The 17,176-nt window shown below is 42.9% G+C and overlaps 1 protein-coding gene across 1 annotated transcript in view; it reads right to left on the bottom strand.

Moving 5' to 3' along the window:
• WWC2 (WW and C2 domain containing 2) overlaps nucleotides 1-17,176 on the bottom strand; it is a 154,332-nt gene that overhangs the window by 77,776 nt on the left and 59,380 nt on the right. The window lies entirely within an intron of this gene.

Here is a 17,176-nt window from a genome sequence, read left to right as displayed (position 1 = left end):
GTCATAATACCCTTTGGCAAGTTCACAGCTTAAGACTGGGAGACAAGTCTGTACAGTAAATAAATAAGGCCACGTTAAATCAGGGAGAACGCCAAGCCGAGGGTCCGGAGGGCTGGAATCTAGCTCGAGCTCTGCAGCTACACAGCCACCCCAGTGAAAAGAAAAGTTCGTCCCAGGATTCCAGCACCGGCATCGTGGGAATCATCTTATCAGGGCCTCTAAGACAAGACATGCATCAGGCTACACTAACTTCAGACTTGGACGCTCTTCTATACATTAACTCGACCGCAAGGTCCACAAAGAGCTCTCCTTGAGAGGAGAGACAATAGATCTTATTTTTATACTTATATTGTTATACCTGTACTTAACAGTCTCTCCACAAAATATTTAATGGAATCAAACACACAAAGTATTTCTATTATCAATGTGATCTCACCTTTTGAAACTGCCTTAAACTTTCTCTTTAAGTCTTCAAACTAATCGGGAGACTAGTTGCCTAAGCAGAGTACAGGTTTCAGAGTTAACTATGGGTTGATTTTCTCTCTCACTTCCTTCATTTTCGCATCTGAGATTCTCCCTGGCTGTTAGGGCAGCTGCAGGCAGGCCGGCACCACAGACTGGTGGCCGCCCTGCTGTAGGGTGGCCAACTTCAGGTGACATCTCTGCTAATTTAATGCACTGGCACCACCGGCACAGTTCCTACCTACGAAATCACCTGGAGTCTCTGTGATCCATGCTAGCGAATATCAGTGATTGCATAGCGCAACTGAAATACAGGTCATTCCCAGAATCACATCACTCCTCAGAATAATGAACTGTGTCACGCACCCTTCAGAACGCTGGGAGAAGAACACGAAAAGGAGGGAGATCCTTTCCTCCCACGTGTGGTCTGCCAGCAGCCCTCCTCCAAGGATGTAAAACACCAAGGGATGAAAGAAGCGGCTCCTTTTCTCTCAACCTTCCCTAAGCGTGAAATCCGCTTCTGGAGGAGGCTGCAGGGATCCTGGCCTCACGAACGCCGGCTGACTCAGTCACCGCACTGACTCACCGTGAGACCTCCTGACCGGGCAGCTCTCTCTACCTCGGTTTCCTCCTCTTCATTTTAAGTGGTGATCACACCCCCTACCTTCTCCCTGCAATTTCACTACCTGCTAAGATTAATGGGAGGATGAAAAGGGATTAACTCAGGAAAGTGTCTAGGACATGGTTAAGCAGTCAATAAACGTTAGTGACCGTGAATCCAAGCATCACGCGTGAGCTCTCTCTTTCACTCTCCAGAGGAACCAAGTCTGGGGTCACAACGTACAGCAGTGTTTCTCGAAGTCTAGTCCCCACGACCAGCGGCGTCCGCAGCTGGGAACTGGTTAGAAGCAAATCCTCGGGCCCTCTAGTATAGTATATGCCTACAGGGTCAGAAACTCTAGGGCCCAGCAACGTATGTTTAATCAAGCTTTCCAGGTAATTCTAGAGAATCTGGCTCAGAAGTTAAGAACTTGAAATTTAAGATCAAAGGGACCTGGATTCAAATGCTTGTTCTGCCATCTTACAACGTGGGGCAGGTTATTAACCTTAAAAGCCCCTGTTTTCCAATCTATTTATCATTTTTTAAAAAGGTAGGGACCGGGGGAGATCATGAAGCTTAAATGAGAACCAAACGGTGTAATGCCTGATAAGTGGAAAGCTTCCATATGCAGTAGACGAGTGAAATGAATCTCAGACGCGTTAAGCAATGCATCCGAATATGGCAATTTGCCATATTCGCTTTGCAAACCTGGAGTTGATTTGAACTTAATCTGAGTCCAAAAACTGGCTCTTAGAATTATGCTCAAATCCCACCTTACATCATAAAAAAAAAGGGCAGGAAAATTGAGTTTTCTTTTGACAAAGGAATTAGATACTAGGTACATCAAAAACTCCCTGGGACTTCCCTTGTGGTGCGGTGGTTAAAGAATCCGCGAACATGCGTTCGATCCCTGGTCTGGGAAGATCCCACATGCCTCAACTAAGCCCGTGCGCCACAACTACTAAGCCTGCGCTCTAGAGCCCATGAGCCACAACTACTGAAGCCGGCGCGCCTGGAATCCGTGCTCTGCAACAAGAGAAGCCACCGCAATGTGAAGCCCGTGCACTGCAATGAAGAGTAGCCCCCGCTCGCCACAACTAGAGAAAGCCTGCGTGCGGCAATGAAGACCCAATGCAGCCAACAATAAATAAATAAATTTATTTTAAAAAACCCTCCCCACACCATGGAAAGTGGCCTTGTCTTCATACTCTGTCTGTAAGACTGAGCTTCGACCACCTGATTAGACAAAGCCCCTTGCATATCATTCTGCTTGATGCTTCTCTTTCCTTAAACTCCTGTATCTCTGCTGTCTAAAAGCACATGCACCCTAAAGAAATAAAGAAGGAGACATGGAAATGGTACGTATAAATGACAAAAGAGAGGCGTTACACAAGTTTTGTCCTGGCACCAAAGCAACATGTTTAAGCATGAGTATGATATGAATATACTTATTACTTTTAGATTCAGAAGTCACAGAAGTTTCAGAACATGCACTACAATTACAAGTTATGATAACTGGATTACACTTGGAGATAATCCATCTTTTCCTATTTATTGTTCAACAGATAATAATCACTTTATTAACTGTCACTGTTCTAACACGAGATTACATCTATAAGTGAACTCAGTTAAAAATTCAGGCGTGGGCTTCCCTGGTGGCGCAGTGGTTGAGAGTCTGCCTGCCGATGCAGGGGACGCGGGTTCGTGCCCCGGTCCGGGAAGATCCCACATGCCGCGGAGCGGCTGGGCCCGTGAGCCATGGCCCGTGAGCCTGCGCGTCCGGAGCCTGTGCTCCGCAACAGGAGAGACCACAACAGTGAGAGGCCCGCGTACCACAAAAAAAAAAAAAAAAAAAAATTCAGGCGTTTCCCGTATGGACACCAAGGGGAGGAAAGTGGAGGGGTGGTGGTGGGATAAGTTGGGAGATTGGGATTGACATGTATACACTAATATGTATAAAATAGATAACTAATGAGAACCTGCTGTATAAAAAAAATAAAATTAAATTTAAAAAATTCAGACTTTTCCATTCCTGGAATTTTAACGTACAAGCTTCCTTGCAGTGTTACTGCAAAAATCAATTTAATACTGTATTTTCTGTATCTGGATAAATACAGATCTTTTCTCCATACCCTATCAATAAGTAAAACCATTAAATACATATTTATAAATTTCAAATTTTTAATTCTTATCCAAATTATAAAACATAAATAGAATAACATTCTCAGATACCAAACAAAATGCATCACTCAAATATACTGCTATCCTGATAAAGAAAACATATTACTATGATATACTAAGAAGTTAACATGAAACAAAAAGAAATAACAGATGTATTCCAAAATTAGAAACAAACATGACTTAGAACAAATAGGGTGAGCAGAAATGTTGATTAGCTTCTAAATTGCTTCCTCTTGTTTTGCACAAGGAATCTCTGAAACAGTCTTCCCTTGATGTTAAGGAAGTAAAAAATGGACGGAGTTTGTTGGTTCCCCACAAAGCAGCAACAGCATGCAGAAAGCCTGAAATTACGGGCCGTCTTTATGCAAAATTCCAGAGATTACTCTTTGCTTAAAAAACAGTCTTCCTTTGCACCGTGACTAATGTGAAGAAAATGGCAATTTACTGCAGCACTTTGCCACAGTTTACATACAAAATTTGAACTTTGCAAGGTATTTCCTCTCCTTGTGGGCATTATATCATTCTTTTACACAACCTGTCATTTAGTATTTATTGTCAGGCCACGGCTCCCTGTCCTGTGACATGCGATGCCACACACAGATGAATTTACTCTTCCCACTTACACGACGGTGAATGCTGCTGTGTGTGCCAGCACACATCCTGAAACGATGACTGCGCGCTAGCTGCAGCCGAGTTTGTGCTTATTGCACTAAGTGAAACGGCACTTGACAGAGAAAACCATTTTCAGGTTAATAAAACTCTTGCCACGGTTCCAGCCTCCCAAATGTACAGTTTAGCTTGAATGTTAAAGGTCTGAAGAGTTACTTTTCCTTCACAGCATCTGCCGCTGCCGTCGTGTAACTGAAACAGAGTTCGCATCGTCGACTAGGTCTCTGATGGCTACAGAATCGGCCCCCACAAACCCGCCCGAATTGCTCCAAGAGAACGGGAAGGAATTCAAGATGAGGTTCACAGTGTGAATTTTACAGGGAGGGTAAAAAATACCAGAAATCTCTCCATAGTTCCGAGAGAATTTTAATTTATAATGTTGCTGATTAGTCCCCTAAAAACAACTTCTTATCTGTTTCGATCACTATTCTCGGCAGGGAAACCAGCAACGCAAAGGAACAAAATGAGGGGAATGCCAGGGATGAGTGAACAGAGGCAGCAGGAAGAAACCGGCTTTTAAGAATACAAATCTCGGGCTTCCCTGGTGGCGCAGTGGTTGAGAGTCCGCCTGCCGACGCGGGGGACACGGGTTCGTGCCCCGGTCCGGGAGGATCCCACGTGCCGCGGAGCGGCTGGGCCCGTGAGCTGTGGCCGCTGAGCCTGTGCTCCGCGACGGGAGAGACCACAGCAGTGAGAGGCCCGCGTACCGGGGTAAAAAAAAAAAAACAAAAAAACACCTCTTCAGAGGAGGGTAACGCAGTTAGTTCTGGGTCTTTGGGGAAATGAGCTTAAATTCTTCGCAAAGGGTTGCATTAGACAGGAGAGAACTGAACTGCCAGATGGGCAGGCCTGGACCTGGGGCAATGGGTCAGGCAGGAGACTGCTGCCCCGGGTTTGAACGGCTCATGCAGGGTTACTAGCTGGTAAGTGGCGCGTAACCGGGCTCATTTCTTTAGACCGCGTCCATCATGTCCTCTTGGACCTGCTCGCTCTCAGACAGGTCTCCTTTACGTGGGCTCTAGATCTGGTCTGCCACGTGATGGGCTTTCAAATATTTAAACACAACCATCTTGTTTGCCAAGTCTGCTGGCCTGGAACCCGGATGTCCCATCCCCTCGCCGTTTCTCAAGTCGCTCCCCCACTCAAAAGCCTGCCCATCTCCCGCCCTTAATCCCCTCCGCTTCTCCCCGCTCTGCAACTTCCCTGCATCCGTTATTATCAAGGGTTAATCTCCTCTCACATAGTTAAGGCCTCCTCCCCCAGCCTACAGACATACAGGACTCAATCCCCCCCGACCCTTCAAAACGCTTTCCTTCAGATCTCCCGGCTCCTCTTTTGACATTTGCTTCCTAACCATTCACTCTATCTGACCTAGGGATTTTAGATCTGCAAGACCTGAAATCTCCCTTATGCCACCTAACCTAATTCTCTAATTCCTTCATGAAGGGACTCCTGAAAGGCAACGTTTGTGAGTAATTCACCTTTGAAAGTGCACACGGCTTGCGCTGTTGCTTTGGGGACCCAGACATTACTTGTGAAAATGTCAATAAAAATATCCTATGTAAAAAAGGTCAATAATTATCCTAATAATGTAAAACATTCACTGAGTGATTCCCATGTACCACACATGCTTTAATGTCTATAAATGTGTGAATTAAATCCCCATAAACCTCCGCAGAGTAGATACAATTATTATCGCCCTTTGAATACCCCGTGCAGGGAAAAAAAACCCCCAACTTACTTGTAATGAACCAAGCCTGTGACTTTACCGCACGCCCCCCTCTCTCTAGTCAAAGTTTGTGGTTTCCAGCCACGAAGTCTCCATTCCTGTGCAGGGTGTGGCCATCGCTACTCTCATTCCAGCCACGGACCGAACTACTGATATGCGACTTGGATTAACTAGCCACCAATTTCTGGAAGAAATGGCAAGAAAGGAGTCCCTTTAAAAAGTTCTGGAGGGAGGAGGTGGGAGGGGGCCTGGGCTTTAAGACGGCCCCGCAGATGAGGGACAGAATGCTACTGCTGCCCGAGAGCGTCCACGGCTGCGCGCACGCCATCGCGGGCCTTTGTACCAGCAACCCTCGCAGAAGAGGCTCCGAAGAAGTAAAAAATAAGACCCGATCACAGGACAGAGGAAAAATACACACCAAGGACACGCAACTCTTAAATTCTTTAGGGATCTGATCAAAGATCAAAAGCAGCTTTTAAAAAATACTCTCTTCACATGATTTGTAAACTGAATAGCAATTTCTAGGTAAAACTATATGATTTATACATATAGTATGTAATTCTTAAACAGGAGGTTATAATATGATTCAAGTTAATTGTTTACATTGTCTGCCTCCTTTAGTTAAAAACAAAAGGTGGGGGACTTCCCTGGTGGTCCAGTGGTAAAGAATCGCCTTCCAATGCAGGGGACTTGGGTTCCATGCCTGGTCAGGGAACTAAGATCCCACATGCCGCAGGGCAACTAAGCCCGCGTGCCACAGCTACTGAGCTCACGCATCTCAACGAGAGAGCCCCTGTGCCGCAAAACTACAGAGGCCACGCGCCCTGGAGCCTGTGCGCCACAACTAGAAAAGAGAAAACATGCACACCACAGCTAGAGAGAAGCCTGCATGCCGCAACCAAGACCCGACACAGCCAAAAAATAAAGAAAGAAATAAAGAAACTAAATTAAAAAAAAAGAAAAGAACAGTTGGTGCTAACAAGGCCAAAATTGTGGATGCCATCTCCCACAAGGGCTCTTTAATACAACACTGGCCCAGAAATGTTGAGTTACAGCAGTGGTTCTCAGACCTACGAGCACATCCCACTTATCTGAAAAGCTTATTAAAACAGATTACTGGGCCCACTCCCAGAGCTTCTGACTCAGCAGATCAGGGGTGGGGCCTGACCTACTAGGATTTGCATTTCTAACAGCTTCCCAGTGATGCTCGTGCTGTTGGTCTCTGGACCACACTTTGAGAACCACTGGTTAAAGGGAACAAATTACAGCCTAATACACCCAGGTGATGGAGAAAAGGAAAACAAACTGAATTTAAAAAGGAACCTGGGACTTCCCTTGTGGTGCAGTGGTTAAGAATCTGCTTGCCAGTGCAGGGAACACGGGTTCGAGCCTTGGTCTGGGAAGATCCCACGTGCCGCGGAGCAACTAAGTCTGTGCACCACAACTACTGAGCCTGCGGTCCAGAGTCCACGAGCCACAACTACTGAGCCTGCGTGCTACAACTACTGAAGCCCGCGCTCCTAGAGCCCGTGCTCCGCAACGAGAGAAGCCACCGCTCGCCGCAACTAGAGGAAGCCCTCGCGCATCAACGAAGACCCAATGCAACAAAAAATAAATTAATTTTAAAAATTTATTAAAAAAAGGAACCTGGAGGCAAAAGCCTATGCTTCAGAAATATCTCTATTATGAAAACTATGAAATGTTTAGACAAAATTAATGGCTTAATAATTCTCAGATGTGGGCCACTTCATTTAATTTTAAGTAAACTTTTTTTTTTTCTCTCAAGGAACATTTAAATAATTTTAAAATAAGTTCTTAAAAAGCAAGGTTTCCTTTTTCTCTCATATATGAAATATATAGTAACAGGTGTTCAACATCATTAGTCATGAGGGAAATGCAAATCAAAACCACAATGAGGTACCCACTAGGGAGGCTATAACTCAAAAAAACAGAAGCGACAAGCGCTGATGAGGATGCAGAGAAATGGGAATGTTGCGCACCGCTGATGGGAATGTAAAATGATTCAGCCTCTACAGAAAACAGTTTGGAAGTTCCTCAAAGGGTGAAACACAGAATTACTGCCTAACCCCACCATTCCACTCCGAGGCAAATAACTCAAAGAACTGAAAAAAGGTACCCAAACAATTATATGTATGCACATGTTCATAGCAGCACCATTCACAATAGTCTAAAGGTGGAAAGAACGCAGACTTCCATCAATGGATGAACGGATAAACAACGTGTGGTATATTATTATTCATCCATAAAAGGGAATGAAGTACCTATACGAGCCACTGTGTGGATGAACCTCCGAACATTATATTAAGTGAAAGAAGCCAGAACAAAGGTCACATATTATAATTCCATGTATATAAAATATCCAGTATAGATAAATCCATGCAGACGGAAAGTAGATCAATGGTTGCCAGGGGCTAGGGAGAGGGGCAAATGGGGAGAAAGTGCTCAGTGGGTACTGGAGTGATGGAAACGTTTTGGAACTAGACAGAGGTGGTGGTTGAACACCATTGTGAATGTATACACGCCACCAAATGGTTCCCGTTAGAATGGTTAATTTTGTGTTAGTGAATTTCACCTCAATAAATTGTTTTAAAAAATTAGTAACAAGTTATAACAATGCCAAGACTCCAAGTGAATATTTGAAGTAAGTAAAATAATAAAAATATGGGAAAATGTTCAACTTCAGTAATAATAAAAAGAAATGCCAAATAAAGCAATAATGAGGCTTAATTTTAAGTCTATTAGGATATCAAGTTTTTGTTTTGTTTTGCTTTGTCTTAAGGATGAAATTCAGTTCTGGTGAGGATGTGGGAAGTCAGTTACTTTCATTTATTGCTGGTGATTCTGTAACTTGATACATCCTTTTAAGCAACAGTTTGGCAGTATTAAACAACCATTAAAGTCTTGATTCCACGTAACCCAGGAATGCTACTCTTACTCCGTGTCCCCTGAATCCTGTCTGGTCCCGTCTGACCACCTCCACAGAGACTCAGGAGTCACCTCAGGCACCTTTACTACACTCTCATTTCTCGACCAGCTTCTCAAAGGCAGGGCCTCTGCACCCGTCTCTGCATCTCTAGCGCAATGCCTTCCTTGTACACAGTCGGCATAGAATCAATGTTGACCGAGTGGGTGCAGATTAGAAAGGAAGACAGAAATGAAAACAGGGACACCATGGAAGAATTGTCATTAAAAAAAAAAAAAGTTCGATTTACAAAGATGTAATGGTAAATGCACTTACTAAGAGAACAATATGAAGGTTGATATTAAGGTGATAGTTGACAAACACGTTTCCTGACCATGGGACAGGCAGGATACGAGAAAAAAATCCTTCAAAACTGCATCAAAATATCTGGTCCTATAATTTATTTTAGTTTACTGTAATTATATTATGTATCATAAATGAATAGCTAAACAGGGAACAGATTCTTAGTTACAAAGAGGTAAAAGAATTTATTTCAGGTGTTTCAATAATTCAGCAAGTTTTTTAAAAGTAGTATATTGCCCTACAGAAGAAAACAGGGAGGTCAGCTAACACTTTAACCTGAACCTCATTTCTCTCCTAAGTGCCAAGAAATGTTTGCTTGTTGGATTATTTGGTTTTGGAAAATAGTTTGAGAATTTAAGTGGATATGCTGGCAAAGAAGGTAGGAATGTTTGAAAGAGGAAGAGGGCTTAAGAGATTATTGTCCAAACAAACAAACAAAAACCCACCAAGACTGTCTTGTCCTCCTCCCTAGACTTTAAACAACACACAACCATCAAGGATTTCATCACAGATAATAACTGTTCAAGGGCCAGGACAGGAAGAAGTGGGACACTCACTCAAGAAAATGTGCTCCAGTCACAACAACAAAGAACTGACACACGACCCACCCCCCACCCCCGGCGCGGACAGGACCTTGTTAGATGCAACCTCTCTCTTAGAGAGGTCCATTAAGTGATTTAAATGAACCAGTATTACTTTTATCATAACTTAAGGCACCGGGAAGATGTTTTTTAATCCCTATGACCTTATAGGAGAACCCCAGTTAACAATATGTTTCATTCTAGGCTATGTTTTTCTTATATAAATATATACATATGTATACCAATGCACGTAAAATATTATGCACATTTTTACAAGATTGGAATTAAATTAAATAAACTATACATATACTATAGTTTTGGGTCCTACCTTAAAAAAACACAAGTAATACATTCTCATTATGAAGAATACATAAACTAGGATAAGCTATTATTAAAGTCCCTCCTTCATTTACCTGTAGAATGCTACATACTGCAATATTTTGGTATCTTATAGTCTACCTATAAATTCATATACTTTTACAAAACATGCAAATAGGCTCATACTATGTGCATTTTCTATGACTTTGTTCAGTTTGCAATACAAGTAAGAAATCTTTCAATGAGCATATATATAGGTTTACCTCAATCTCTTACTATCTGAGTGGATTACAGTCCATTATTTAACTATTCATCAATTAATAGACATGAGTTGCAACTTCCTTCAAGAGAAACTAATGCTTCAAAGAACCTGTAAATGTTTTCAGCTGTGCAATGTTTTAGACTAAAGCCCTTTCGAAGTCAAAGAACATACATACTTTTTAAATTTCAAAACCTCAACATGCATTAAAGAGATGTTAAAGACATATTAGCATTTAAGTTTTTATATTCTGATAGTCTCCTCCACATGGGCGTTCGCAATTTGCACTCTCATCCACAAGGTAAGTGAGGGCTCATTTACCCACATTCCACCATCTCTCAATATGACCATTGGAGAGGGGGCAATCTAGCAATTGCTAGTAAGGTTTGTAACCTTTCTGTACGTTTATTTGCTTCTTTTGTGAATTGTCCTTTTAAAAATTGTGTTGTTTGTCCTTCTTAACGATTTGTAGCAACTTTTAACGTATTTTGGTATTAATCCTTTGTCAAGTGGCAAATATTTTTTCCAAGGATATTACTTATCCATAAACTTTGCTTATGATGAGTAAAAGATTGATTATTTAAACGTGTTGGGCTAATTGGATAGCCAGTTGGGGAATAAAAGCTAGATCCTACCTCTTTGTTACAACAAAATTAATTCCAGATAAATCAAAAGAGCTATACATGATACATGAAACTAACTGAAGTATGAAACCCACTAGAAGAAAAGATATAGAAGAATTCTTTAGGACTTCTGGATTGCACTCCTTAACCCAGTGTTTCAAATTGCAGTCCCTTAAAACACTTGCCACTGAAAATAAAAACAGTGACAACAAAATCACACTCTAAAATTTTAGCGAATTGCTGGCAGCGGCTTGGAGCTGATGGCTTGCTCGCTTGGTTGAAAGGGCAATTAAGTGTCAGAAAGGTGCTAAAGACACAGTAGCACCAAACAGACTTTCTCCTTGATCTAATCAGAAGACTTGAAAAGTAAAATAGACAAAAAAAAAAAAAAAAAAGACTAAGAGTTACTTAATGGGATGTTCCTATTCCACTGCACCTACCTTGGGAACCGTGGTCCTAGGTCAATGGAAGACACCCAGCAAGGAGCGGCTGACCTGGGACAAATTTTAATTTAGGAAAGTGAACCTGAGAGGGACACACTGAGCAGGCTAAAGCAGCGGCTCTCAAAGTGTGGTCCCTGACCCAGCAGCATCGGTTCCGCCTGGTAACTGGGTAGAAGTGCAAATTATCAAGCTCCTCCCCCGAAACTACTAAATCGGAAACTGGGAGCCTGTGGCCAAGCTCTCCATGTGATTCTCATGCCTGTGAGAGCTGCTGGGCTGGGGAGGCTGAAACGGACCTCAACCTTCCCTTTTACCATCAGAGAGTAAGCAACTGCGATGAGAGGAGAAAGGTGGCCAAGGTGGTGGCGGCGCGGAGGGCAGCGGGAAAGGAAATGAGCGGATTCCAGGCTGCCACCGAGGAGAAAAGGCTCCTCGTGAGAAAAGGCCCCTAGTGACGGCAGACCTCCCAGTCACTGGATATTTGAAAGCAGAGGCTGGATAACGAAAAGTTGGGGGTGTTACTGAAAACAGGGCACTCACTAAACGGGAAAGCATAAATGAGAAAGTCTACAGTGCTTATGGTTTGGCAGTTTCAAAGGAGCGCAGTGATATCAGCGTGGGTAAGCAAAATGATCAGGAACAATGAACTTAAAAATATGTTGTGTGTGAGGCGCCAGAGGGACATGAGGGTAAAATGAGGACTAAAATTTCCATGTGGAGATCAGATAATGGATGAGGTTAATGAGCCTGGCAAGGCCTTGGATATGCCCACATTTAATGGGACAGTAAGGATGCTGAGGAAACCGACTTCAACTGGAAGAGGGAAAAAAAAACCCACAACAACCCACTCCAGCCTCTAATCTTTTCATTCCTGCCAATAGGAAGTAATAATAATAAAACTACCAACAAAGGAACATTTCATTCATGCGTCCGTGAGGTCACCCGACGTTTACTGGAAGCCTCTTTCGTGCGCTGGGACACATGAGTCGCGAGAAGCGTGGCTCTCGTCCCCAGCAGCTTCTCCAGACACCCAGTGCCTGTCCTCTAGGTGGGAGCTGCGGGGTGACATAAATCACTTCCCCAGTGGTAGCTCCATGTTTGCTTCGGAGACAAATGCACTTGGACTGCGCCTCCTTGTGGTACCGTGGATTAATACCAGTGGGCTAGTCTTTCTAACACTGGGTGGAGTGCAGGGGAACACAGAGCCGTCCTCGCGACAACAACACAGGGCTAGACTCCCCCAACCAAAGCGCCCATTTCCCTGTCTTCTAGGTGCAGAGCCTCCATATCTGTTAAGAGGGAAGTAACCTTCCGAGGCCAGGAAAACCAGCTGCACAGAGCCCACGTGGACTCGATCCCTCTCCTTTCCACACACTAAGTCCACGGTTAACTACCCATCTTCACGCCCCTGATCACGCTGACCACGGGGAGCAGTTACAGGTCATGCTGGAATTTAATAATCCCAAGCCTAGCTTTTTAAAATTTTTTTCATAGGATCACTGAAGTTTAATTCATATACCAGAAAATTTGCCCGTTGTACGTGCACAAATCAGAAATTTTTAGTAAATTTGTAGAGTTAGAACCACCACACACTCTAAGTGTAGCACGTTCTGACCACCCCAAAAAGATCCCTTATGCCTGTTTGCAGTCTCCCCCTGCCCCATCCCTACCCCCTGCCCCAGGCAACCACGGATTTACTTTCTGTCTCTATAGATTTACCTTTTCTGGAATTTCATACGAATGGAAGCATGGAAATTTGTGCTTTCTTGTGTTTGGTTTCTTTCATTTAGCATGTTTTTGTGGTACACCCATGTCGTCTAAAGACTGATTTATCTTTCTTCCTTCCTTCCTACGACCTGTCTTGTCCACTTCTGGAGTCCTCGGTGCCTAGAACAATGGCTGGTACTCATCCAACACGTGCTCGATGACTGTCCTTTCCGCGGACCACTGCATCTGCACTGATGGGTCCCTGGCAACCACACTCTAAATCCCTCTCACGATACGGGGCTTTTGCACTGAAAAGCACCTCATTCTGGCTCCGAGTACAACGGACACTAACCAAAAGGATCACGGATTTTTTTTTTTTAAAGCTACAGGATTGGAATTCTGAGAATCAAGTATCAGAAAACTAAGAAATGTTCTTATGCAGCCCAAGGAATGGCGCTAACATGCTACAAATCAATTCCATCCCCAGCATTTGCTTTGCTAGTTAAACACATGATTGGATTTTTGTAACTTATAGGACGACTTTCTTTGGTGGTATTTCCTTGTGCCTTCCAGCCTCTGTTTTCCTCTGGCACAGCACCAGATCCTCCAAGCACTAAAAATTAGACGTATGGAATGTCAGGAATGTCTGATAACTACGCTAACTTCAGAGCTGGGCCATTAGTCATAAACAGAAATGCCCTTTGAGCTCACTCAAATTCAACTCGAAGCAAACAAAAGTCATGAGGCTGAGTACTGGCAAAGCGTGCAGGCTGCTGTGGGGTGGGCTGGGAAGGCTCTAAATATAGTTCTTCATCACAGCAAAGACAAACACTGCCTCGTTATCGAAAATGTTAATACACTGAAGGTGCAAAGCATTGCTCGGTGACGTTTTCAGTTGGTAGCACCTGAGTTAGAAACACAAACCATTAAAATTACTTTATAAAATAAAGTTTGTCCTATTCCCATATACTTTCACTAACATCTCCTTAACAGGGCCTCATCTTTAGTTATTAATCCAGCTCTACAGGTGCTGGTACTGTTCAAGATTAATTAAAAGACAGAATACAAACACCAAAAACTTTGAGGAACTGTTCTAGTTCAAAAGAGAAATAACAGGGACCTCCCCGGCAGTCCAGTGGTTAGGACTCGGCACTTTCACTGCTGGGGCCCGGGTTTGATCCCTGGTCCGGGAACTAAGATCCTGCAAGCTGCGTGGTGCGCCCCCCCACCCCCCGCAAAAAAAAAGAGGTAAATAACAACCAATTGTAGCATGTTTATCTCAAATGGATCCCAATTTTTAATTTTAAAAAAAGGATAAAAGAATTCTTAGAACAACTGGGTAATTTAAATATACTAGATGTTATACTGGATATTGGATGATAGATGTTAGATGACATGACAGGATTTTGAAAATTTTCCATAGTTGTAATAATTGATATTATGGTGTGTAAGGGAATATTTTTTCCTTGGAAGGTGCATGCTGAATTATTTAATGGTGGAGGGTCATAATATCTGTAACTTACCTTCCAATGTTACAACAAAAAACAGTAAATACAATACACACACACACACACAAAATAAAAAATAAATACAATGCAATACAATACACTCATATATTTAAAGAGAGAGGGAGGAGAGGATAAAAGAAATGTGGTGATAACTTATTTGTCAGATCTACAAATTTTTCATAGTAAAAAGTTAGGAGGGAAATAAAATCCCTCATTAAGGGAATTCCAGTAAACACAACAGATTGAATACATGTGTTTGCCTACACTCCATCAAGAAAATTGCAGAAAAAGGATTTTAAAAAGTCATAAACGCAGAAGGACAAAGGGCAGCTCAGAGGACAAGAGCCACAGAATTTGGGATTGTGGAAAGCCGAGTGGTAACTGAGTTAGCAGACCCGAGAAACAGGAAACCTAAGTCAGCAAGAGAAAGCCCAGCAGCTGATTGATTCATACTGCAAACCCTTGAAAGGCTCTGGAATTCCGGCATCAAGGACTTCAGACAGCTGGGTGTGGCTGTGGAGGACCGGCCGGGGAAGTCTGTTAAGAAGTAGCCAGCCCCTCAGCCCGCCTTTGCCCAATCTGGGTGAAACTGAAGGTTTCCTCTCTAGAGAGACTCAACTACAAAGATTCTGGACTTCCTGGCAGCTGGTACAGCTGAAAGAAGGCGTACCTTACTGGAAACAGGAGGATTAAGGGACTGACCAGTGGGGTTCCCGGACCCCCTTTCCCCACTCAGTTTTCAGAACCACTGGTAGCTGGGCTTACACTTGCTAAGCAAGGGATTGGTGGCGTTTTTCCTGGGAAAACTAACAAGCTCAGAAGAGATCTATTGACATTAATACCTGGGAGCGCCCTTATAGGAAGGGTGGGCCAGATCACTGCATGACTAAGCCTCACCCACAATATACAGCTTCCAAACTGCCTTTTATGGCTCATTCTTAAATATGACTGATAGCTGTATCAGTCAGGACAGGCTAGGTAACGCTCTAATAAAAAACAATACCAAAGTCTCAGTGGCTGAACACAACAAACGCTAATTTCCCACTCAAGCCAAGTTCAAAGTGGTTCTGGATGACTCCCCCAGGCAGCTGGCCTCCACAGTATGGCTCAGGATTCCAGGATGCATCTCGGGTGACTGGCACCTCCACTGCGATACCAGATAGTTAGATAGATTGATAGGTAGATAGACAGATCTCAGTCAATCAATCTTGTGGGCTGGGGATACATGTACACCCATACTGTTCACATTCCACAGCCAAAACACATCACATGGAGGCAGGGAAATTAATCCCCTCATGTGCCTGGAAGGAGTGGAAGAACCAGAATGATCAGTGTGAGCTATTCTAATGCAGAAGTTAAGAACACTAGTTCTCTAAAAGCAGAATCTAAAACAAACACACTAAAACAATGAATCAGGCAATTTAATGCATAGAAGAAATTTTCAAGTTTGTTCAGAGAAATTGAAGAAAATTTCAATTAGCATCTTCAGAGAGATATAACAGACCATCAAAACATAAATATTTGGAGAAAGAAATTTAAAACCCTTGGTAATGAACAATATGATAGAAGAAATGAACCTATCTATTGAAGTGTTAGAAGATTAACTTAAGAAAATTTCCCAGAGAGAAAGACAAATAGAAAGGAAAAGATAGGAAAACTGGAGGACCAGTCCAGGGGGGTCTACTATCTGAGTAGCAGCAGTTCCAGAAAGAGAGAACAAAGTATACATGAAGGGGAAGATATTATCAAAGATGTAATACAAGAAAATTTCTCTTAACCGAATGACTGGTTTCTTGAATATAAACAGCCCACCCAGAAGAATCGTTAAAAAAAGACCTACGTCAAAGCACAATATTGTGAAATTTTAGAACATGGAGGCAACGAGAAGAGTCTAAAAGCTTTGAGAGGGGCTTCCCTGGTGGCGCAGTGGTTGAGAATCCACCTGCCGATGCAGGGGACACGGGTTCGTGCCCCGGTCCGGAAAGATCCCACATGCTGCGGAGCGGCTAGGCCCGTGAGCCATGGCGGCTGAGCCTGCGCGTCCGGAGCCTGTGCTCTGCAACGGGAGAGGCCACAGCAGTGAGAGGCCCGCGTACCACACACACACACACACACACACACACACACACACACACACAAAAAAAAAAACCAAACAAACAAACAAAAAAAAGCTTTGAGAGGAACCAGGTCACTAAAAAAAAAAGAAAAGAAAAAAAAAGAAAAATCAAGAATCAGAAAGGCTATACACTAACAACAAATTTTCTGAAAAAGAAATAAATTGATCCAAAACCAACAAAATACCTAGGAATAAATTTAACCAAGGAGGTGACAGAGCTCTACTCTGAAGACTATAAGGCATTGATGAAAGAAATTAAAGACAACAGAAATAAATGGAAAAGTATCCTGTTTTCATGGATTGGAAGAATTAATATTGTTAAAATGTCAGTACTGCCAAAAGCCATCTACAGATTCAATGCAATTCCTATCAAGATAACAAGGTCATTTTTTAAAGAAGTAGAGAAAATACTCCTAAAATTTATATGGAACCACAAAAATACCCTGAATAGCCAAAGCAATCCTAAAAGAACAACAAAGCAGAAGCATCACACGTCCTCATTTCCAACTATACTATAGCTATAGTAATCAAAACAGTACATTACTGGCATAAAACAGACAAACAGACAAATGGGACAGGATCGAGAGCCCAGAAAAAAACCTAAGCATATACAGTGAACTAATATTTGACAATCGAGATAATAATACTCAATGGACAAAAGACAGTCTCTTCAATAAATGGTGCTGGGATAAT

The sequence above is a fragment of the Kogia breviceps genome, chromosome 20 (assembly GCF_026419965.1).
Source record: "Kogia breviceps isolate mKogBre1 chromosome 20, mKogBre1 haplotype 1, whole genome shotgun sequence".
In the NCBI taxonomy this organism is placed as follows: domain Eukaryota; kingdom Metazoa; phylum Chordata; class Mammalia; order Artiodactyla; family Physeteridae; genus Kogia; species Kogia breviceps.
The sequence above is the reverse complement of the archived record's forward strand: the minus strand, read 5'-3'. Positions and strand labels throughout refer to the sequence as shown.